This window comes from Hemiscyllium ocellatum, chromosome 19, assembly GCF_020745735.1.
Source record: "Hemiscyllium ocellatum isolate sHemOce1 chromosome 19, sHemOce1.pat.X.cur, whole genome shotgun sequence".
Taxonomy (NCBI): Eukaryota; Metazoa; Chordata; class Chondrichthyes; order Orectolobiformes; family Hemiscylliidae; genus Hemiscyllium; species Hemiscyllium ocellatum.
In genome coordinates this window covers 28,650,738-28,676,196 of record NC_083419.1, presented here as the reverse complement: position 1 = coordinate 28,676,196, position 25,459 = coordinate 28,650,738, and the positions used below count along the sequence as shown (strand labels likewise).

Below are 25,459 nucleotides of genomic sequence, written 5' to 3'. Positions count from 1 at the left end.
GCCAGGGTTGGAGGATTTGAGTTATAAGAAAAGGTTGAATAGGCTGGGGCTGCTGTTCCTGGGGCATCAGAGGGTGACCTTATAGAGGTTTATAAAATCATGAGGGGCATGGATAGGATAAATAGATAAAGTTGTTTCCCTGGAGTGGGGGAGTCATAGGTTTAGAAGGCATTGGTTTAGGGTGAGAGGGGAAAGATATGAGAGAGACCCAAGGGGCAACGCTTTCATGCAGAGGGTGATACGTGTATGGAATGGGCTGCCAGGGGAAGTGGTAGAGGCTAGTACAATTGCAACATCTAAAAATCATCTGGATGGGTATATGATTAGAAAGGGCTTGGAGGGATACGGGCCAGGTGCTGGCAGGTGGGACTAGATTAAGTTGGGATATCCAGTCGGCAATGACGAGTTGGACCGAAAGGTATCTTTCGGTGCTGTACATCTCTATGACTCTATTCCTACCTCCACACATAGTGCTATCACTTCAACTGTGTTTGAAAGTTCCACATTATAATCATTCCAAGAAGCAAAAATGTGTCACCTGAATATCTTACAGGATTTATTACCATTTAAAAAAAATAGCTTGCACTTTTGGTCTCTTCCACAAATGAAAGCTACTTCTCTATGGCTGCTGCATTAAATGCTTTCATAATCTTCAAGGTTTTGATCAGATCACAAACGGTCTGCCCTTTAGAATTCAATTTATAGTTCAATCTTTGCTGATTATACGACCGCTCAATTCTGCTCATATCCATGTACATTTTTTTCATTTCTTGCCTGTGCCTCTAATTCTTTGTGACATAATTAGGTGACCAAAACTATTCTCAATATTATAAAACACAATGTATCCAAATCTTTATGGAAATGTAGTTACGCTTATCCAATCTATTAATTTAGAATAGAACTACAATATGTTGGTTTTATGGCATTAATAACATTTATCATTTTTAGTGATTTGTCTGTCTGTATCCTCCAGATCCCTTTGTGCCCAATTAGGCCTATGCTAACGAATCAGATTTCAGTTCCAGTGTATCTCTAAACTGTGCGAGGTGATGCATTTTTCTAGAAAGAATAAGACAACCATATACTCAAATTACAAGTGTAGAATACAACATGCATAGACAAGATATCCAACTAGTGCTTAATGCTACATTTAACATATGCCTAACATTATGTTGCAATATACACAACTGTGGCTATTAGACAGTTTCTATTAGACAATACTTTCCTTAGAATACAATTTCTTAAATAATGAAAAAATTTCTTATATGTTTTGCACTTTGTATTTTTGGATTATCAAAAGCTTTTGACAATGTTGATCATCTGTCTTTACGCAATAACCCACTAAGGACCTCAAACAAAAAAATCAGATATCATCTTCAAGAAATCACTTTGTACAACCTTTGGCAACCCCCGTCAAGGTGGTTACACAAAACATTTCTTACAATCCCTCCCAAGAATTTTCCTGAAACACATGTCAAATTAATTGAACAAATTTATCAGTTTGAACTTGTTCGAATGTCATGAACTTTTATCTGATCCATAGCAATCATCTTGAGTTCAAGTGAGTTATTAAAATGTCAACCAGCACAACTTACACTTTTTGGAGCAACCTTGGTAAATATCACCTTGGGCATCTGCTCAATTTAATTCAAGATGGGTTAAAGCAGCTAATGGCACAGAGGAAGATGACGTGATCTTTAGTGGTAGAAGATTAATTGGATCAGAGACTCAACTTCAGATCAAGTATCATGACAAGATGTCAACAGCCTGATTAAAATGGACAATAGTTCGAGAGAGGTGAAACCACTGGTAATGGTATTACCCTTCCAGTGGAGTGAAGGAAAACAGTTTCATTCTTGCCAACACTGAACTAGAAGAAACGGCACCTCATCCAGTATGGGATACTGGGTTGGCAATCTGATAATACAGGCAGAAGGGTCAACAAATATGGACGTGTGTATAAATGTTGCACTGGATCCAATGTGCACAGATGCTTTTGACAATGATCATCATAGAGATGTTGAGGTGACCAAGGAGATACCCTTGCTAGATTTTGAAGGTAACAGTCATAGGCAGGAAGACAAGCCATGACTGAAGATGCTACGGCTACAAATGAGTGCATCAAGAGTAGGACCAAATAAGGGTATTTTCACTGAGCTGGAGAACTGGAATTAGACAATTGCTGACCATATCAAAACGTAGTTTAACAATTGAGGAATACTGCACCCCAGTAAGTCTGAAAATTCTATCTCCTTTAATTTATCACATTGGGCCTCGCCTTTTGTCAGTTCTCAAGAGGACTTTCCTCCCTCGCCTGAGCAGCATTTCACTGGAATTGTTTTTTATCTTGCATGAGTCCCTTAGGGTGGTTTTAGATGAAGAAATGTATTCAGTAACCATAAAAAGTGATGGATCTAAACTTTTAATAATTAAATTTATTCTCACCAATTCAGTGATTGTGCACATTGGTGGCTAGACCAGCATTTATTCCCCATCTCCAGATACCTAGGGAAGGTGGTTCTAAGCTGCTTTCAAGGATTGTTTCAGTCCATGGGGTATAGGTACAATCACAGTGCTGTCAGGAAGGGAGATAAAATAAAACAAATAGAGCCAGCGACAGTGAAGGAACGGTGATGCAGTAACAACTCAAGATGGTGTGGCTTGAAGGGGAATTTGTAGGTGGTTGTGTTCCAACGCACATCTGCTGCCCTCTCCTTTGAGGTGGTACAGGTCGCGGATTTGGAAGATGCTCTTGAAAGTGCCTTAGTGAGTTTCTGCAATGCATCTTGCACATGATCCTTACTGCTGCTATTCTGCATCACTGGTGGAGGCAGTAAATGTTTTAGGGGTGCATAGGAAATCAATTAAGCAGATTTTGTTCCAGCTGGGGTCAAACCTTGAGTATCGTTGGGAGTTACACTCACCAGGCAAGAACAGAGTACCATTGCATTTCTGATTTGTACCTTGTAGTTGATGGACAAGCTTTGGGGGTGAGGAAGCAAGAATTACTGCAGAATTCCACGTCTGCTCTTTTAGCCACGGTATTTTCAGGGGAACCTCGATTATCCAAACGAGATGGGTGGGCACTATTTTGTTCAGTTAATTGATTAATCGATTAAATGCCTTCCCTCTGGGGCTCGGAGTTTTCTGTTAAGTCTGCTCCCCGTTCAGGAGGCTAGGCAGCAGCACACTGCACGAAAGCCTTGGCCCATTCCCCCCCAATGCTGTCCAACACCGCCCCCTCCCCCGCCTGCCCCCCCAACCCCATCCAACATCACCCTCCCGCCTGCCCCCCCCAACCGCATCCATCCCTGTCCACAACCCTGTCCACAACCCTGTCCAACACTGCCTCTCGCCCCCAACTCCACCCCCCCTCCCCCACAGCTGCCACCAAACCTTGTCCAACACCACACCCCACGCAACTCCCAACTCTGCCCCCGCCCCTCTCTGGGGCAGCTGGACCAGACACCAACAAGACCGTTTCTGCTACTGTCTTTTGGAAAGTGAGTCTGCAAATAACACGTATGCGCACACGCACAAACACAACTTTTGACTGCAACTTTTTGACAGGTTCCACCTTTGCCCTATACAAGACAATGTTGAAGAGATTATCTGGGGAAGTGATGTTTAGAGTTTACGCCTGTGCAGAACTCCACGTAAAGTGTGTGGGAGGAAAGAGCGAGAGCAAGAGCGAGAGCCAGAGCGAGAGCCAGAGCGAGATCGGGAGCACCAGAGAATGCGACGTGAGCGAGCGAGAGCCAGAGAGAGAACTGGCATGAGAGAGCCAGAGAGAGAGCGAGTGAGAGCACCAGAGAGAGAGCGAGAATGAGACACAGAGAGGGAGAGAGAGAGAGAGAGAGAGAGAGAGAGAGACAGACACGCAGAAGGGTGGGAGGTCACTCTTTTAGAGACAGTGCCTGCACTCCCATCAGTCCAGGACTGTTCTCGGCAGCACTTTTAATCAATAAAAAAAAAGCCACCAGTGTTGGACACACGCCTTTGATGTAATGTTTCCGCGAGATCTCCTTCGGATAATCCAACTTTCTGTATATGGCTCATCAAGTTCAATTTCTGGTTAATGGTAATCTGCAAGATGTTGACAGTAGCAGTTCAGCATTGATAAATGTCATTGATTATTATGGGGATATGGCTAGATTCCTTTTGCTGCAGATGGTCATAGCCTGGCACTTAAGCAGGAAATAATATTTGCGCCACATACCAACCCAAGCCTGAATATTATCCAGGTCTTGATGTACAGTTATTGAAAGTCTCATCGCTGACCTTAATGATGGTTGAGCATATGATATGATACAGATTAACTCCTTCAACAATGTGCTGGCACTCTGATGATTCATCTCCAATAGCCACGGCCATCCTTTTTTATGCTGGGTATAATTCCAATTAGAGCAGAACTTGGCCTGGGATTCTCCATTACTCAGTTTTGTTAGGGATCCTCGATACCATACTCAGATAAATGCTGCTTTGGTGTCAATGCAACATTAGAACGATTTCTTTTTCTTTTTAACAAAAGGAACGCATTTAGAATCCCTATGACAAGTGCTCTGGAACCATCCCTTACAATACTATTTGTGGTTTCTGGATAGCAGTGAAACAAGCTTGTCATACCCTTCTTTTGAGACTTTTCCAGTTTGCAAATAGCAATACACCTCCAACATGCGACCTCATGTGCCAAAAGCTTCAACTCTTTTATGGCAACCACAATTCGCACTTCTATGGTAAGCTCAAAATTGTAAAATTACTCATGTCACACATGCAGTGAATCCAAAAAAAATGGAAAGTAAAGTGAGCAAGTGTGTGGGGGTTTGGAAATAGATTTAAAGAAAAACTGGAAAGACAGATCATAATGGAAACATTTTAGCATTCTTGGATTAACGAATTTAGATAAAATAACAAGTTCCTGCTTTGAAAAGCAAATTTTAGTCCAAACAAATTCTCTCTTTTGAGAAATGTTAGTTGCATCTGTATATCCTTAAATTGATCATCTGCCTAATTTAGCAGAATATTAAACTACAAATGGCATGTACTGTAAAAAATGCATTCAAATGTAATGATTAACTGCTCAGTTGAGAAAGCCCACTGTTAATGCACTAATATCCTCACACCCTAATTACTAAGAATTTTGCTCATTGTTAAGATGGAACTAATTATAGCTTATTAAAGAATCTTCTGAATAACCCAACAAAAGATGTATCAAGCACAGTAGTGATATTAGACTGAATCATGCATTGACATTTCTTACTGCGTTGATCTTATTTCTAGAAATGAGACTTTTATGGAATACAAATGTAAATGACTTCATGTATGACAGCAAGCTTTTAAAAGTTTCTGAAATTAGATATGGGGCAAAGAACAATTTAGAAACATGATGTAGAGGTGCCGAAGTTGGACTTGTGAATGTGTATAGGCTATGAGCAGATAGGAAAATAATTAGGTTTTCAGTTTCATGAAACAAGAGGTTCAGCTGAACTTGACTCTGATTAGATAAGAACTTGCAGTTAACAATGAAGTGCTGGTGGCAAGGGTAATGGGTCAATAAGGTGGAAAAGCATTCATTATGGAGAGTCATTTAACAACATGGGAAGCATTCAGTATGTAAGGTCAGTTTAAGAAGGCAAAAAGTATTCATTATGTGAAGCCAGTTGAGGTTAAGAGCATTCATTGTGTAACAGCATATGGCTTAATCTTTACTACTGACACTCGTTACTTGCAATGGTCACCCAATTAAAATGGGTGTTGCCTTGTCTGGATATTCCTCCCTGTAAAATGGCTACATAATTCATTAAGAATCTGTTGTTCCAGAGAGAAGGCCGAGAACTCATGTCTCTGTGCACATGGGTGTTCGTTCTCACTCCTTCCAGCACCTGGAATAAAGATGAAGGAGGTAAAGCATACTGTGTCTCTGAGCATTTTGCTTCGACTGAGGGGGAGGAATGGGGTGGACAAAGTCAGAAGTCACACCACACCAGGTTACAGCCTAACAGATTTTGAAAATCACAAGCTTTCTGACCTGATGAAGGAGCAGCGCTCCACAAGTTTGATTTCTAATAAACCTGTTGGACTATAACATGGTGTTGTATGACTTCTGAACTTAAAATAGAAATTTATTTCTGACAAACAAAAAACAATAGATGCTAAAATATGGTTATTTAACTGGCAACCTTTCAAGAGTGAAGTGGGCGGCATGGTGGTTGGCGCTGCTGCCTCACAGCGCCAGAGACCCAGGTTCAATTCCCACCTCAGGCGACTGACTGTGTGGAGTTTGTACATTCTCCCCGTGTCTGCGTGGGTTTCCTCTGGGTGCTCCGGTTTCCTCCCACAATCCAAAGATGTGCAGGCCAGGTGAATTGGCCATGCGAAATTACCCGTAATGTTAGGTGAAGGGGTAAATGTAGGGGTATGGGTAGGTTGCACTTCGGCGGGTCGGTGTGGACTTGTTGGGCCGAAGGGCCTGTTTCCACACTGTAACTAATCTAATCTAAGAAGTTTATTTTATTGCTTAGCGAACAATTCTGGAGACTTGGCTGAATGCCTTGACTCAAGACGTAGTTTAAAAATGAAAACCTAATTTCAAAAATTATAAATTAGATTCTTTTAATGTTGAAAGTAGTGTTAAATTTAACAGAGCATAATATTTTAAAAATGGAACGTGAAAGTTTTATTTTCATAAGTAGACAATTTGCAGTCAAACCAAGTATTACCTTTTGTTCCATGTCTTTTGTTTTCCAAATCTAGGGTTCTACCATACTGCACACTAAATAGGCTTTATGAACAAATTAAATTTCCATAAGCTGAAGTCTGTTTGTCAACCAAGCATGTAAGACTATACTTCCACCCTATTTTTCCGGTCCGAAGAATCAAGCTTTTACAGATATCCAGTGTATTATGCAACCCTTGTATTGCAAACTACAGTCAGCCTGTGTTTTCACCCATAAATGTATGCTTTACTCACCAGTACCTTGTAACTGCACACAGGGGATCAAGCAGGTAATACAGATTTTGTAGCGAAGACAGGTGGGAGGTTAAGGCACACACTGTATGTTGGATGTCACGACACTTCAAAAGATGAACATTCAAGCCTGGGTCAGCAGTCTGATAGTTTCGTGATGGAACAGAAAGTGAGGACTGCAGATGCTGGAGATCAGAGATGAAAAGTGTGGCACTGAAAAAGCACAGCAGGTCAGGCAGCATCCGAGGAGCAGGAGAACTAATGTTTTGGGATTATGCCCTTCATCAGCAATGTTTAGTGATGAAGTCAAAAGAGATGATGATAAGATAGAGCTTGATGACATCAATGTAAATTGTGAAAACTAATGCTGTTTTCAACTGATGTCAAGATGAGCATTTGGCTGAGAAATAGAAGTGAGCTTAGGATAGATCCTTGAGGTTTGCCAGATGCAAGAGTGCAATATCAGCAAAGAAGCAGGTGACCACGCAGGCAGATGGACACAGACACTTCTTTGGAAGGTACAATGCAAATATACAGGCACAACAATGTAAAGACCTATTTTATAATTTCAATAGTCTGGTTTCAAATTTATGCTAGTCAATCTCAGTGCAAACCATCATTTGGGCAACAAGTTTTGCTGAATCCAAGATTACCCAAATTATCATGCATCACTGTTTCGATCTATATAGTTGGCATTTTTCATTGCAGGCAACCATTCAAATCTCTGCTCAAGCCAAATTATTTTGCTTCTAATAGTATCAGCAGCAGTCATCTGATGCACCGATTGCACCCAACAGCATGCTTATTGAACTAAACCATACAGAACAAGGCAGCACAGATGATTGATGACATCTCCAAGGAATGTAATGTTTTTAGCTCACACTGATGGACCTGTACAATATTACAGTAAAAGCTTTATTAATTGCATTTAAATTAACTTGTAGAAATGATATCAAATACACAGACCTATGCTGCACCTAGGGAACTGAGACTAAGTGGAATCAGCAAGTGGCCTGAGAATATTTGGACTGAGGCAGGAATAATGCAGGCAGCAGTATCAGTTTACTCCATCCCATTTGATTTCATTCCACAAAAAAAAGATTACTGTAAGAACATTAATTAACAATTTGCCAGGCCCGGACCAGATTTGTCCTCAGCTGCTTTGGGAAACGAGAAATGCAATTGCTTCGCCACTCGCCAAGATCTTTGCATCTTCGCTCTCCACTGTAGTCGTACCGGAGGACTGGAGAGAGGCAATTGTAATTCCTCTCTTCAAGAAAGGAAATAGGGGAATCCCCGGCAATTATAGACCAGTCAGTCTCACATCTGTCGTCTGCAAGGTGTTAGAAAGGATTCTGAGGGATAGGATTTATGACCACCTGAAAGAGCATGGCTTGATTAAATGCAGTTAACACGGCTTTGAGAGGGGAAAGTCATGCCTCGCAAACCTTATTGAATTCTTTGGGGATGTGACTAGAAAAGTTGATGAGGGTCAAGCTGTTGATGTGGCGTATATGGACTTCAGCAAGGCATTTGATAAGGTACCCCATGGTAGGCTCATTCAGAAGGTCAGGAGGAATGGGAAACAGGGGAATTTAGCTGTCTGGATACAGAATTGGCTGGCCAACAGAAGACAGCGAGTGGTAGTAGAAGGAAAATATTCTGCCTGGAAGTCTATGGTGAGTGGTGTTCCACAGGGCTCTGTCCTTGGGCCTCTACTGTTTGTAATTTTTATTAATGACTTGGATGAAGGGATTGAAGGATGGGTCAGCAAGTTTGCAGATGACACAAAGGTTGGAGGTGTCGTTGACAGTATACAGGGCTGTTATAGGCTACAGCGGGACATTGACAGCATGTAGAGATGGGCTGAGAGGTGGCAGATGGAGTTCAACCTGGATAAATGCGAGGTGATGCATTTTGGAAGGTCAAGTTTGAAAGCTGAGCACAGGATTAAGGATAGGATTCTTGGCAGTGTGGAGGAACAGAGGGATCTTGATGTGCAGGTACATAGATCCCTTAAAATGGCCACCCAAGTGGACAGGGTTGTTAAGAAAGCATATGGTATTTTGGCTTTCATTAACGGGGGATTGAGTTTAAGAGACATGAGATCTTGTTGCAGCTCTATAAAACTTTGGTTAGACCGCACTTGGTATACTGCGTCCAGTTCTGGTTGCCCTATTACAGGAAAGATGTGGATGCTTTGGAGGGGGTTCAGAGGAGGTTTACCAGGATGCTGCCTGGACTGGAGGCCTTATCTTATGAAGAGAAGTTGACTGAGTTCGGACTTTTTTCATTGGAGAAAAGGAGGAGAGGGGACCTAATTGAGATATACAAGATAATGAGAGGCATACATAGTCTCTGGCTATTGACTCTACTTCCCAGGGCAAAAATGCCTAACACGAGGGGTCATAGTTTTATGCTGGTTGGAGGAAAGTAGAAAGGGGACGTCAGAGGCGGGTTCCTTACACAGAGAATTGAGAGAGCATGGAATGCGTTGCCAGCAGCAGTTGTGGAAGCAAGGTCATTGGGGACATTTAAGAGACTAATGGACATGCATATGGTCACAGAAATTTGAGGGTGCATACATGAGAATCAGTGGTCGGCACAACATCATGGGCTGAAGGGCCTGTTCTATGTTCTATGTTCTAACCAGCTTCCTTTGCATTGGACATGAACAGACCTGCAAAGGAGTATCTGGAGTTTGCACATTCTCCCCATGTCTGCGTGGGTTTCCTCCAGGTGCTCCGGTTTCCTCCCACAGTCCAAAGATGTGCAGGGCAGGTGAATTGGCCGTGCTAAATTGCCCATAGTGTTAGGTGTGTTAGTCAGAGGGAAATCGGTCTAGGTGGGTTGCTCTTCGGAGGGTCTATGTGGACTGGTTGGACTGAAGGGCCTGTTTCCACACTGTGCGGAATCTAATCTAATCTAATCAAATCAACTAACAGCGTAAAATAAACTTTATTTTATAGAAATATCAACTGAGCGTGTTCATTTTTTACAACTTAATTCTATTTTTGGTGTAGGTGTCACTGGAAATGACAGCATTTCTCATCCACCGCTCATTACCCTTGAACTAAATGACTTGCCAAACCATTTCAGAGAATTTTCAAGTGTCAATCATGTAGCTCTGGGTCTGAAGTCAAATGTAGGGCGGAAATGATAAAAAAAAGGCTGATTTCCTTCCCTAAAGGACACAAGTGTAGCAGATGGTTTTCAAAGGTGGCATTCAATAACAACCTTCTGGTCATTACCACTAAAACTAGTTTGCAATTCCAAAATTATAAACTAAATTTAAATTCTACCAGCTGCCATGGTAAGATTTGGACAGAACTCTAGACTATTGGTTTTGTAACATTATCACCACTTCCCCAGGCAGGTGTACATGTTAAGTCACTATCTGTAGAATGGTGTACTGGTAATTAGCCCCTCTTTTCAAAATTTTATGTACATCGTTACAGTTACATTATAAACTTTTTAACGTTGCAACATCTTATGGTCCCAATTAGTTAACAAATGAATAATTATTACATTTTAGTCCTCCAATTTTCATCAGGTGAACCAGAGATTGACCTGACCAGATTATTTAAGCATAGTTGTTCCAACCTCTTACAAGGAGGTTGTGTGATGCATATGTTTGACAATGTTAGAGTAAGTAATTTTTGCTGTGACAGCAACTCTTATGTAAAATATGTGCCATTTTTCAAAACATATGTATCTGTATTTGAGCCCCAAGTATAAAAATGTGCTTTAATCAAATGGATTAGCGAGAGACTACGGTGTCACTCAGTGAGCCATCAATAAAATGTGGCAGATATGGGATTCTACCTCAAAAAAAATCAGAAGCATAAAATCTTGACATGAAAGTTAAGCATTTTTATACTATGACATTGGAGCACCTTGAAACATTTAAACAATGGTAATTTAAATAAAAACTCAGAACAATTCAGTCCAAAGATGCGCAGGTTAAGTGGATTAGCCATGCTAAATTGTCCTATAGTATCCAGATATGTTCAGGATAGATGGACTAACCACGGTAAATGGGGGTTTTAGGGAAAGGGTGGAGATGCTCAGTCTGGGTGGGATGCTCTTCGGAAGGACAGTGCAGACTCCACGGGCAGAATGGCGTCAGTATGCAGTAGGGATTCAATGATTATATGAAATTTTCTTGTAAAAAAGTAATTTCTGTAACGTAAGTCCCAAATGCATCAAAAAATGAAATCCGTCACGCCATAACTCGAAGAAATTGTCACAATCAAATGCAATGACCCCAGACACAAAAAGTTAATAATTATGGATAGCTACCTTGGAAATTTCTGCTTTAAGGAATGTGGATCCTGTCCACCTTCTAAATACTATCAATGCTAAGTGTCCACTAATTAACAGCAGAGTTATCAAGGTTTTCAAGGGTCACTATTAGGAGTGCCTAGCTTTAAAAGTATTCATTCTAAGAAGTCAGAACTGAATTCTACCAGTTTCCTGGAAGCAATGAATTTTAAAAATTCACTTATTGAACATGGATCACTGGTCAGCCAGCCCTTATTGCCTGACCCTAGTTGCCCTTGAGAAGGTATAGAGCTGCCTTCTTGAAACGTTCCAGTCCATGTGCTCTAAGTAGGCTCACATTGCTTTTAGTGAGGAAATTCCAGGATCTTGACACAATGAAGGAATGGGTGATGAGTAGCTTTCAGGGGAATTTGCAGGTGGAGTTCCCATGCATTGCTAGAAGTATATCACTGGAAGATGGGGTGTTATGGCTCAGCAACATTCCAAACAGTTTTTGCCATGCAAGTATGGTTGCTTAACAAGAGGAGAATTTAGTAAAATCTGAAAAAATTGAAGTTGACATCGAACTGCAGGACATCTGAGGAATGGCAATAAGTAAGACTGATTCCCTCATGCTCCTCAGTCTAAAAGGTTGGTAATGACTCTGTTTGCCCAAACACCCTTTGCAACTTTCAGCCATCCAAGTTGCAAACAATAAAACTGATGAAGATACACAGAATTTTAAATATGACAACTTTGCTTCCATGCACCCAAGTCTAGCAAAGTTGCTAATAATGTACAGTGCTAGTCTAGTGATTTAAGTTTGACTTTAAAATGCTGGGCAGTTTGCAAAAAAAAAACTGAAGCAGCAATTAATTTCAAAGAGAAAGTCATCCAAAATAATTGCCCTTAAGATAAATCTAATTGAAGTCAAAGTTTGGATCTTTATATTTTATTCCTTTGAATCTTAAAAATTTTGTATTGTTATGATGCTTGTGTTATAAATTTTTTGGGTCCAAAAATAGGGTGACATGATGGTACAGCAGCTAACACAGCTGCGTCAGCACCAAGGACCTGGTTGGATTCCAGCCTTGGGCCAATGTCTGTGTAGAGCTTGTACGTTCTCCCTGTGACAGAGTGTTTCCCCTGGTTTGACCCACAGTCTAAAGTTGTGCAGGTTAGGTGGACTCACTATGCTAAATTGCTCCATAGTGTGCAGGCGAGGTGAGTTAACAATGGTAAACGTGGCATTACAGGGATAAGATGGGATGCTCTTTGGAGGATTGGTACAAACTCTATAAGGAATGGTCTCTATCTGCACTGTAGGGATTCTATAAAAGCCACGCCATGCACAGCAGAAAATTACTCTGACAATCAACAGAAGGATTTAGATGAGGAGGCTGGAAAAACACAGCAAACCTGGCAGCATTAGGGGCGGAGAAGTTGATGATTTGGGCATAACCCTTCTTTCAGGTCATACTCGAAACATTGACTTCTTCGCCTCCTGCTGTTGCCTGGCTTGCTGTGTTCTCCCAGCTTCCTTCTTGTCTACTTTGGATTCCAGCATCTGCAGCTTTTTTCTTGTCTTGACAGAAGGGTGTAGCAGGATACTGAATTACACCCCAGCTTTCTACTGCATTAAAAAGGAATTTTGGCTGGAAAACATCCAAGTAGTTCTTACATATTATTACATTTCAAATGCAGCAATTTCCTTCCTCCTCATGAGTTATGTAGGATCAAAAATAAGTGGTGAAGATTATAGTGAAACAGAACTGATCCATCAGTCAAAAAACACAAAACAAACTTTTCCTAACATAAACATAATTCAAGTCCTAACTTGCTCTATTAGGCACTAAATATGGAGCTTTACATTTTATACTTCATTACATGTACTATAAAGGGTTCAAACTCTGATTACTAACAGTAATTCCTGGCATATATCATTAGTCAGCAAACAAAGTCATCCTCACTTTCTGCACCCTCACCCCCCACCCCACCCTGTCAGACCCAATGCGGAAAAATCCTATTTCTTTTTTTTGGTGGGGAGCTTGGTTGGTTGTGAAACAGAAGAGATAGAAAACATTTCTTTCTTCCCCCACTCCTTAAAAAAAGTGAAGGAGTTTTTACTAAAATATGGTGGGAGGGAAGTTTTTTTTTGTAATTCACCATTGGAACTTTACACCTACAAAGATGTAAATTGCCAGTCACAAAGACCTAGAAACGGTTCAAATTCACCAATGGTAGTGTTCCATTACAGTACTCAGCCCTGTGAAATTTGAGCTTGTGTCACTTTTGTTTAATCTAATACACGGGTAAATGAAAACACAGAAACAGGGATTTAAATCATCACTATCAAATTACAATATCAGGTGCTCTGCTGCACAATACTGAAGTCCACAATGGTGAATTGGATATGGGTGATGATAGATGCAGGTAATATCACAGCAGTCACCTGTTGTTCACTCCACCTGAAATTCAGTTTAGTTGACTTCAACAGAACTATTTGGCACACTAAATTCTGCAGCAAGTGACTCATCCTCTGCCTCCCTAAAGCTTTCCCATCACCCACAAGGAATAAGTTACAAGCTTGATGCAATATTCTCTACTTGACTACAGCTCCAAAGACAGTAGAGTATTTTTTTAAAAAACCAGAACAAAGCAGCCTGCATGACTGACATAACCGTAACCATTCACATCCTTCAATACTGGTGTCCAAATGTTTTACTGTTGCAAATGTGTTGCTGGTCAAAGCACAGCAGGTTAGGCAGCATCTCAGGAATAGAGAATTCGACGTTTCGAGCATAAGCCCTTCATCAGGAAATTCCTGAATGAAGGGCTTATGCTCGAAACGTCGAATTCTCTATTCCTGAGATGCTGCCTAACCTGCTGTGCTTTGACCAGCAACACATTTGCAGCTGTGATCTCCAGCATCTGCAGACCTCATTTTTTACTCAAATGTTTTACTGTGTACCATCTATAAAATACACTACAGCAATTCACTCAGACTTCTTCAACAGCTGTTCACCAAGCCAAACTTCCACCAATCAGAAGAGCAAATGAATTAGAAATCATGCCCTTTAAGGTTACCAATGATTATGACTTGTACATCACCAGTGTCACTGTTGTTGGGTCAAAATCTTAGAACTCCCACTCTTGGAGCACCAGGGAAACATGTTCATCCTGAACTGCAGCAGTCCAAAGACATAACTTTCACCACATTCTCTAAATAATTAGGGATGGCCAATAAATATGGGCTTTGCCAGTGACACCCAAATCCCACAAATGAATATTAGGTTGCTCTGTCCTGCATGCGAAGAAGTGCTTTCCTGATTGGATGGTGCAAAAGGTGGCAGACTAACACTATCCTCAGCAATACCACAAGTGCAAATCCCGGAGGAAGTAACTAGCAACAGATCCTGAAAATATATAGCAGGATTTGGAGTGGAGGGGAAGTGACCAAGAACCCCTGGTAAAACATTTCAGGCTACAATTCAAACGTCCTTTTCAGATGCAGACAATTGCAATATTTTTTCTTTTATTTGTTCATGGGATGTGGGTGCCACTATCTAGGCCAGCATCTATTGCCCATCCCTAATTGCAGACAAGTTAGTTAAGAGTCAACCACCTTGCTTTGGGTCTGCAGTCCCACGTAAGGCAGACCAGGCAAGGATGGCAGATTTCCTTTCCTCATATGGCCTTTAGCGAAGCAGGTGTGTTTATTGTTTAACAACAATTAACAGTGGTTACATGGTTGTCACGAGTCTTACACTTCTAATTCCAATTTTGTGAATTCAAACATCACCATCTGCCATGCTGGGATTCAAAAATATTAGCCTGGGGTTCTGGATTATTAACCTAGCAACCTTGCCACCATGCTCTTGCCTTCTATTCAATTTGATATCTACGGTAGTTATCTCTGTAGTTCAGTCAGTAACTGGTATCTGCAAAATCAAATGTATCTCTGGCATACAGTATTACAACATATCATACTAACCAAAAAGAAAGCTAAAAGCTGCCATTCTATCTGAAGAACTACTGATTTTACCCATGAGCCCAAATGAAAAATGAGGTTGCACTGACTAAACAGGATAGCTGCAGAAAGTCAGTCACACCTAAATTTTAAATTCCAAAGTAAAATTCTGACAACTTCCATGAGGGCCCAATTTCCTACTGCAGATGATCAGTTTCCAAAATCATTTTCCAAGCTGTTTTTTTCATATATGTTTCAATGGCAGATGGGTCTGGGTTGTCATTAACCAGGAAAATTTTGTTATAGAACAAAAAACTGCATCACAACAATATTATCTTTTATATTCCCAGCACCTATAATGTATTTTGACTAGGAGATGGTTCAAACTGCCTTCTAAACTTTATCTAATCAACAGCTCAATATACCTCTATAAATGAAGTGTGAATTAGCATGGTTTAATGCATTACATGTTCATAAGTGTAATTTGATTCTGCTTATGGAAATTCTGGCAGTTCATATTTAGAAAACAACCACTAATTTTATCATGTGGCTTAGTAACTCACAGCTTGTTCGTCAATGCAGTAGGTTTAGCGATGCAGAATCTGGATTCGGACCACTAGCCCTTCCACCTACAAAATTATAGATTTAATACATCAATGAGATGTATAGCGTCAACGAATAAAAATTCATTCTCACAAACATAAAATGAACAATAAAACTATGCAGACATTTTAGCGACAGCTAACAAACCTTGTCAAAGTATGCACTTTCCTGCAAGATTTGTGACATCTCCTTTCTCAATATCCCGTATAAACAAATTTAAAAACACAAAACAGAAAGATACAGCATTTCTTATGATGAAGGGCGACTGCAAAATTAGAGTAGGTTCTTGTGGTACCAGTAATTCTCACAGTCTAACACACGTGCTCCTCAAGATGAAGCAACATTACTGGTCAGATGGCCGATAGAGATTTTACAAACATAATACAGTAAATCAAATAATTCAGGTTCACGTTTCCAAGCAGCTTCAAGAATCAAAAGTTTGCAGGGACAATTTTCCAAAAAAGATGTTAATCCATTATTTTGGACTGCTATTTTGAATTGCAAAGTTGCAACAGTTATAAAATGAAAGGCAATTTTAAGATAAAATATTCACCTTTTGTATAAATTAAAATTGGTAACTATGCACTCAAAGTAGTTCTAACTGGTTCAACTTTCATTTTAAAAATTAGGAATTTAAACAACGTGAGCCGGACTAAGATTTTCTTACAGGAGACTACAGAGCATACTTTTTCTATTGTTATCGTAAATTTGCTCAATTTCTAACATTTATAGGAAATTTAGAGTTTTTATTACTGGTCTAATATTCCAAAGGAGAAAGATGTGATTAGGATACACTAGCAGCAACTGCCGAAACACTATTTCTAACCTGATTTCCTGCCCCAAACTGGTGCAAAGAGGGTGAAACAAAGTAGATTCAATGCAGAGCAAATAAAATAACAAACTTGTTGCACAAGGATACATAAGAACATTTGGAAGCAACTTTTTCTTACATTTTCTTCCACTTTTTACCACTGCGCTTGTCTTTAGTTTAGAAGGGTGTCACCCACATGCCACCATCACCAACTGTGTAAAATTCATTTTCATCTTAGTACAAGGGGTATGCCACTCTGGTCAATTATACAGACATACGCATTGCTTGGCTGCTGTATTAACCTTGCATGAACAAGCATTTTGATCTGACAGCAGGCAAGAAAACTTTCATTTTGCAAATTTGTAATGCGGTTACTTCCCTTAATGCCAAGAGAAATTCAGGAAACAAAGCTGTGTTTACTGCCAGTTGTGGTTCAACACAAAACCATCTAAAAGGAAGACTTGCCTTACTAACTGTTAAGATGGGTGTCAAAACATGGAAATGTATGGGGAAAACCTATTATTAAAATGCGTTGCAGTGGCAATGCATCAACAGTAGTTTACAATTTATCCTGGAAGACAGCAACCACAATGTCCTTCAGAATACTCTGCAGAAATCAAACAATCTTAAGAAGCTTTAGGCAAGCAATTTTTTTTCAGGTTAGAAAAGGTCAATGTTACATAACTTCACACTCAATACAGCATCCTCCAGGAATAGAAGCAAGCTGAATCACCTTCACTGCACTTGGAACAATTGCAGCTGAAACATTTATTCCCCACATTATTTTCCATTTGCCAAATACTGCCCACTCGCTTTATCTGTCTCTATCCCTCTACAGACTCTGTCATCCTCACCATTTGCCTTTCTATTTATTTTTGTCATCCACAAACTTGACTACAGTATTCACTTTCCTCATCCAAGTCATTAATACATATTGCAAATAATTCAGTCCACAGAGCTCTGTAGGACATTACTAGTTGCCAGCCTGAAAATGCACCCCATATCCCAATTTTCTATCTTCTATCATTTTGTCACTCCTCTATCTACCTAATATAATACCTTAAACACAGACAGCTCGTATTTTATTAAATAGCCTCATGTGTCGTGTTTTCTGAAAATTCAAACATATTACATCCACTGCTGCCCCTGCAGTGGATTTGTCATGCTTCTATTTAATCATAGAGTCATACAACATGGAAACAGACCCTTTGGTCAACTCATCCATGCCGGACAGATATCCTAAATTGGTCTATCCCTATTTTAACAGCATTTAGCCTCTATCTTTCAAAACTCTTCAAATTCATGCCCTCATCCATATGCTTTTAAAATGTTGTAATTGTGCCCACTTCCACCACTTCCTCTGGCAGCTCATTTAATCCATGCACCACCCTCTGCGTGAAAACATTGCCCTGCAGGTCCCTCTAAAATCTTTCCCCTTTCACATTAAATCTATGCCCTCTGGTTTTGGACTCCCCTACCTTGGGAAACAAACCTTGGTTATTCATCCTATCCATGCCCCTCATGATTTCATAAACCTCTATAAGGTCACCCCTCAGCCTCCGATGATCCGGAGGAAAAAAGTTCCAGCCGATTCAGCCTCACCCTTTAGCTCAAAACCCCTAATCCTGGCAACATCCTTCTAAATCCTTTTTGAACACTTCCATGTTTAACAACATCTTGCCTTTGGCAGGGAGACCAGAATCAAACAGGTATTGTAAAAGTGGCCTAAACTAATGTGTTATATAGCTGCAACATGATATACCAACTCCTAGAATCAATGTCTGGATCAGAGGTGCTGGAAGAGCACAGCAGTTCAAGCAGCATCCAAAGTGCAGCGAAATCGACGTTTCGGGCAAAAGCCCTTCATCAGGAAGAGCACAGCAGTCAATGCACTGACCAACGAAATCAAGCATGCCAAACGCCTTCTTCACCAATCTGTCTACCTGTGACTCCAGGGCTTTCAAGGAACAATGCATCTGCATCCCAGGTCCTTTTGTTCAGCAACACTCTCCAGGGCTAACCATTAACTATACAAGTCCTGCCCTGATTTGCTTTACCAAAATACAATACCTCACATTTATCACCCATTGGCCCATCTAATCAAGGTCCCCTTGCATTTGGAGATAACCTTCTACGCTGTCCACTACACCACCAATTTTGGTGTCATCTGCAAACTTACTAACCATACTGCCTATATTCACATCCAAATTATTTATATTAATGACGAAAAGCACTGGACCCAGTACTGATCCACCACCAGTCACAGACCTCCAGTCCAAAAAACCCTCCACTACCACCCTGTCTCTTATCTTCAAGCTAATTTTGTATCCACTTGGCTAGCTCCCCTCCAGATTCCACGTGATCTAACCTTGCTATCCAATCTATCATGCGGAACCTTGTTGAATGCCTTGCTAAAGTCCATTTAGACAACGTCTACCGCTCTGCTTTCATCTTCTTTGTCACTTCTTCAAAAACTCAATCAAGTTACTGACTGTACTTTATCAAGGAATTCTAGTAACTTTGTCAGGCATGATTTCTCCTTCATGAAGCCAAGCTGACTCTGCTTGATCATATTATGTATTCTTCAATGCTCCTCTATTATATCCTTTATAATAAAGAGGGTTTTGATTTATGCATGTTGGAGTTACAAATGCCATATGATCTTCTACAGGGATGTGATTTTAAAGTCATGACATACTGGCATTTCCCATACTTAGAAATGGCTACTTTATATCATCCTGTACTATATTATGACTTACACACAAATCGAACTATGAATGGACTCCAGACAGAACCTATTTGCAACTCAGGGACTGCTCATGGCCTCTAACATTTTCCCAGTAACAGACATTATGCTAACTGGCTTATAGTTACTTACTTTTTGTCTCCTTCACTTTTTAACCAATGGTGTTAAATTGGCAGTTTTCCATTTGTGGGACTTAAGATTCCTGGAAGATTATGATCAGTGCATGCACTATCTCCATAGTACTTCCTCTTATATCTTAGGCTGTATCCCTTTGTTATTGTGCCGCTATTGTCTTACCAGACCATAGGAGCTGCTCTCTTATTAGAGAGAAGCAACTGGTGGTGATTTAACCAGAGGGCCACCAGACCTCGGGAGAGGGAAGAAGTTGAGAAGGAGAGTCTTTCATGGTAACCCTCAAACTGGTGATGGAAATTTAACGAATGCTGTTGGCATCACACTGTTCTGTAAACCAACAATTCAGTCAACTGAGCTAAACTGACTCTATATAAGATATGCATTCATGTAATCCTTTCAGAACCACTCGACATTTCAAAGCACTTTGCAGTCAATGGAATAGCTCTGAAGTATAGTAACTGAAATAACATGGGAACCAATTCATTTCTTGCCAAGTTGCCATGAAGAGATAATTAGCAGGTAACCTGTTTTGCAACTTTGACGACTAAAGGTTGCACAAAACACAGGGGATAACTCCTCTGCAATTCTTTGAAACAGTGTCATGGGTCTTTTTTTAAACCTATTGAAGCATTTGAGGCTGGATTTTTGTACTCAAGTCCTGGACTTGGACTAGAGCTCAGAACCTTGTGACTCAAAGGCAAAAGAACACCAGCTTCGCCATAGCTGACACACATTCAGAAAGAAAGCTAGACAGGTTAATGAGTAAAGGTGATGGAAAGATAATTATTTTGATCAACTTGTTCAGACATGTTACGATACACTTCTGGGCAGTTGAAACTTTAATTTTGATCTCTATTTCAGAGGTAGGGATACTACTACTGTACCACAAGATCCTTGGGAAAGCTTTATTTGAAAGGCTGTCACGAGCCGCCTGTGGAGCAGACACTAGTTGAGCTAAATGGTTTGTTTTATGTTGTATATTCTGTGCGCTCCTAACAGTATCTATATTTATTTCACCAAAGCAGGCCATTAACTGTTCAAACTGCCCACTAGTTATTCTTCAAGGTCTTATGCTTATAAAACCCTTCTTGACCTGAGTTTTCCCCAAAGTGCTTTGTAAGGAATGTGTACATTTGAAGTGTGGTCACTAAGTAACTAATCTACTATACATATCCATTTGTTCAACATCAACTACCTAACTTTGCTTTCAAATTTAAACCTTTCCAACAGATGAAAATTAAATTTAACCGATTTCCCTTAAAAGTAGTCTAAGGGAATGTTTTAGCTCCTGCTTTCTCTCTGGGGTCACATATATTGCATACCTCCTAGAATTCAATGGACTTCGGAGGTACACTTCTGCTAATTGCTACCATCCTATCTAGCTCTACAGGTGTTGCCTGGCTTCTGGTTTAGTTTCCAACTATTCTCATGAGGAATAATCAGGTGGAGTAATGTCATCACTATTCTTCTGCTATCTAAACCTACCTAGGGGAAATTAGTTACGTCAGTGAAGAGGACAGCAATGAAGATTCTGAAGGTCCAATTAACCTCCAGTATGATTTGTCAAAACAAGATAGACTTCCGTATTTTGGAATGTGTGGAAAGTTGACTATAATCAAAGACCTGAAAATGTGTTGCTGGAAAAGCGCAGGTCAGGCAGCATCCAAGGAGCAGGAGAATCGACGTTTCGGGCATGAGCCCTTCTTCAGGAATCTTGAAGAATCTTTCCTGAAGAAGGGCTCATGCTCGAAACGTCGATTCTCCTGCTCCTTGGATGCTGCCTGACCTGCTGCGATTTTCCAGCAACACATTTTCAACTCTGATCTCCAGCACCTGCAGTCCTCACTTTCTCCTATAATCAAAGATGACTGCATAAATCCACTTCACAGCAACTACATCACCATGTGGACCACTTTATACACTCAAATATATAAATACTGAGTAACTTTTATTTTTAAATCTCCAAGCTGGAATACTTAAAATAGAAGATAAGGTTGAAGTATTTGCAACAATCTTCAGCCAGAAGTATCAAGTGGATGATTCACCTCAGTCAACCTGGAGATCTCAATAATACCAATCTTCAGCCAATTAGATTCACTCCAGGTGATGTCAAGAAATAGCTGGAGGCTCTGGATATAGCAATGGCTATGCATCCTGACAACACACAGATAGTTCTTCTTTAACACAATAGTTGTGCTCATTAATGTGAATCTACTCATAGAATCCCTACAGTGTGGAAACAGGCCCTTCGGCCCAACAAGTCCACACCGACCCTTCGAACAGTATCTCACCCAGACCCATTCCCTACCCCATTATCCTATATTTACCCTGACTAATGCAGCTAACTGACACATCTCTGAACATTACGGGCAATTTAGCATAGCCAATTCATCTAATCTGCACATCCTTGGATTGCTGTGCAACCCCGTGTTATAGAAAAATTGTGCCTTTCAAACAGCTCTTCAAGTATTGACGATGTAATCATGTGACATACAGCAAATATTTTAAAAGTCTGCACTTTAGAAACAGCATCCCCGATTTCTGAATGTTATAGCAAATTTGCATTATCAAAATGTGCGTTATAGCAGAATGACCTGAATAGTCCTGAAGATTTTGTGCTCCAGAACTTGCCACACCCAAAGTCAAACTATGTCCTGTCTCTGCAGTTTAAAAAAAACCTAAAACTGAAGATGATCAGTTTTATTAACTCATTATTTGTTTATGCTGCTGCTTTTCCATATTTAAGCTTTTGCTTTCAATAGATCGAAAACTTATTAAAGTGTGAATCAATCATTTAGTGCCTCTTGTAAGCAAGTGCAAGTACCAAGAGTGGAGAGTCATGCATGCATATGGATAGGTTTTAAAGGGATTAGTTTTTAACTACTAAAGGTATAGTAAAGTTTTATCAGACCATACAATTGTTCTGTCATTACAGAGAGAAGATGGATGATCATTTAACCTGAGGGTCACCACACCTCAGGCGAGGGGAGAAGTTGAAAAGGAGAATTCTTCATGGCACTTTACGTTAGTGCAGAAATTGAACTCACGTTATTGGCATCACATTGCTTCACAAACCAATCATTCAGCAAACTGAGATAAACCAACTGCCTTTTTAATTAATAGAATTATATGTCAACAATTCATAGTTGATTATTTGTTTGTAATAAGAAGTAATTCTTGTTAAGTAACCCGGTTGGTGCTTCTGTCAACTTGGGTCCAAAACTTCCAGTAACTTCGAGAATTTTTTTGCACACTTATAAAATCTTGAATTTTTGTGATTTCCAGAAATAGTGGGGCTTGATTTCTAGTACACTTCCCCAGTCAGGTGTGAAAAATTTTATCAAGCAACATTTGCTTAGCAATAATGTGGTCACTGAGGGTCAGTTTGGGTTCTGACAGAGTGTCTCAGCATCTGACCTCATTACAGCCTTGGTTCAAACTGGGAGAAAAAAAGCTGAACTCCAGAAGTGAAGTGAGAGTAATTACGCTTGATGTTAAGTTCACATGTGGCCAAACCTGGTATCAAGGAGGCCGAACAAAACTAGAGTAATTGGGTATCAAGGGAAAAGCATTCCACTGGTTAGAATGATATCTGGCACAAAAGGATACAACTGTGGCAATTGCAGGCTATTCATTTTAGTTCCAGGACCTCTGCAGGCGTCCTTCAAGGTAATGTCCTAAGCACAACCACCTTCACCTATTTTATCAATGAACTTCCCTTATAATGTCAGAAATGGTGATATGCAATTATCAGTGAACAATGTTCAGCACCCATTTGCAACAATTCATAGTGAAGCAGTTCACATGCAAATGTAACGAGACCTGGACTTCAGCCAGGTTCAAGCTGACAAATGGCAACTGACAGTCATGCCATACAAATGCCGTACCATGACCATCTCCAAAAAGAGGGAATTCAATGTCACTTCTATCACTGAACCCCACTGTCAACATCCTTGGGTTACGAGCAACCAGAAAAAAACTGCATGAGCCATCTTAATAATATGGCTACAAGAGTAGGTCCAAAGCAAGGAAGCTTGCGGAGAGTAGCTCACCTCCTGATCTTCCAAACACATAACTATGACCATCTAGAAGGCCAAGGGCTGAATACATGTGAGCACCACCACCTGCAAGTTGTCAGTAAAGCCACTCACCATTCTAGCTTAGGAATGGTCAATGTCTATGGATGCAAATTCTGGCATTCCTTCATTAATGGAAGTGTGGGTGGATCTATACTAAATAGACTGCAGCAGTTTAAGGTGGCAACTTATCACACCTTTTCAAGGCAATCAGGGATAGGCATTAAATGCATCCACAATGTTCTGGGAAAAAGATTCACAGATTTTGATGTGGTTGAGAATAGAAGTGAACCAAACAAACAGTCAAGGTAGGCAGGGACAAGATAGCACTAATAAATTAAACTGCATTTATTTTAATGCAAGGGGCCTAAAAGGGAAGTCAGATGACCTCAGGGCATGGTTAGGAACATGGGACTGGGACATCATTGCAATTACAGAAACATGGCTCAGGGATAGGCAGGACTGGCAGTTTAATGTTCCAGAATACAAATGCTACTGGAAGGATAGAAAGGGAGGCAAGAGAGGAGGGGTGTGGCGTTTTTGATAAGGGGTAGCATTACAGCTGTGCTGAGTGAGGATATTCCCGGAAATACATCCAATGAAGTTATTTGGGTGGAACTGAGAAATAAGAAAGGGATAATCACCTTATTGGGATAGTATTATAGACCGACCAACATGCAGAGGGAAACTGAGAAACAAACTTGTAAGGAGATCTCAGCTATCTGTAAGAATAATAGAGCAGTTATGGTCGGGAATTTTTACTTTCCAAACATAGACTGGGACTGCCATAGTGTTAAGGGTTTAGATGGAGAGGAATTTGTTAAGTGTGTACAAGACAATTTTCTGATTCAGTATGTGAACGTACCTACTAGAGAAGGTGCAAAACCTGACCTACTCTTGGGAAATAAGGCAGGACAGGTGACTGAGTTTGTCAATGGGGGAGCACTTTGGGGCCAACGACCATAATTCTATTAGTTTTAAAATACTGATGGAAAAGGATAGACCAGATCTAAAGGTTGAAGTTCTAAATTGAGGAAAGGCCAATTTTGACAGTATTAGGCAAGAACTTTCAAAAGCTGATTGGGCGTAGATGTTCTCAGGCAAAGGGACAGCTGGAAAATGAGAGGCCTTCAGAAATGAGATAACAAGAATCCAGAGAAAGTATATTCCTGTGAGGGTGAAAGGAAAGGCTGGTAGGTATAGGGAATGCTAGATGACTGGATAAATTCAGGGTTTGGTTTGGAAAAAGAAGGAAGCATATGTCAGGTATAGACAGGATAGATCGAGTGAATCCTTAGAGTATAAAGGTAGTAGGAGTATACTTAAGAGGGAAATCAGGAGGGCAAAAAGGGGACATGAAATAGTTGTGGCAAATAGAATTAAGGAGAATCCAAAGATTTTTTACAAATACATTAAGGACAAAAGGATAACTAGAGAGAGAATAGGACCCCTCAAAGATCAGCAAGATGACCTTTGTGCGGAGCCGCAGAAAATGGGGGAGATACTAAATGAGTATTTTGCATCAGTATTTAATGTGGATAAGGATATGGAAGATGTAGACTGTAGGGAAATAGACGGTGACACCTTGCAAAATGTCCATATTAAGGAGGAAGTGCTGGATGTCTTGAAATGCATAAAGGTGGACAAATCCCCCTATGATCAGGTGTACCCTAATACTCTGTGGAAAACTAGAGATGTGACTGCTGGGCCTGTTGCAGAAAGATTTGTAACATCGATAGTCACAGGTGAGGTGCCGGAAGACTGGAGATTGGCTAACGTGGTGCCACTGTTTAAGAAGGGTAGTAAGGACAAGCCAGGGAACTATAGACCAGTGAGCCTGGCATCAGTGGTGGGCAAGTTGTTGGAGGGAATCCTGAGGGACAGGATG

At 40.4% G+C, this 25,459-nt stretch overlaps 1 protein-coding gene across 4 annotated transcripts in view; it reads right to left on the bottom strand.

The window, feature by feature from the left end:
* LOC132824914 (ras-related protein Rap-1b) overlaps nt 1-25,459 on the bottom strand; it is a 70,932-nt gene that overhangs the window by 29,054 nt on the left and 16,419 nt on the right. For 2 of the 4 annotated variants that reach the window (XM_060839782.1, XM_060839781.1), the window contains exon 2: nt 15,764-15,829. The exons of the other annotated variants lie outside the window; for them this stretch is intronic. The gene's annotated coding sequence lies outside the window, so the exon portion shown is untranslated. The remainder of the gene's footprint in view (nt 1-15,763; nt 15,830-25,459) is intronic. 4 annotated transcript variants of the gene reach the window in all.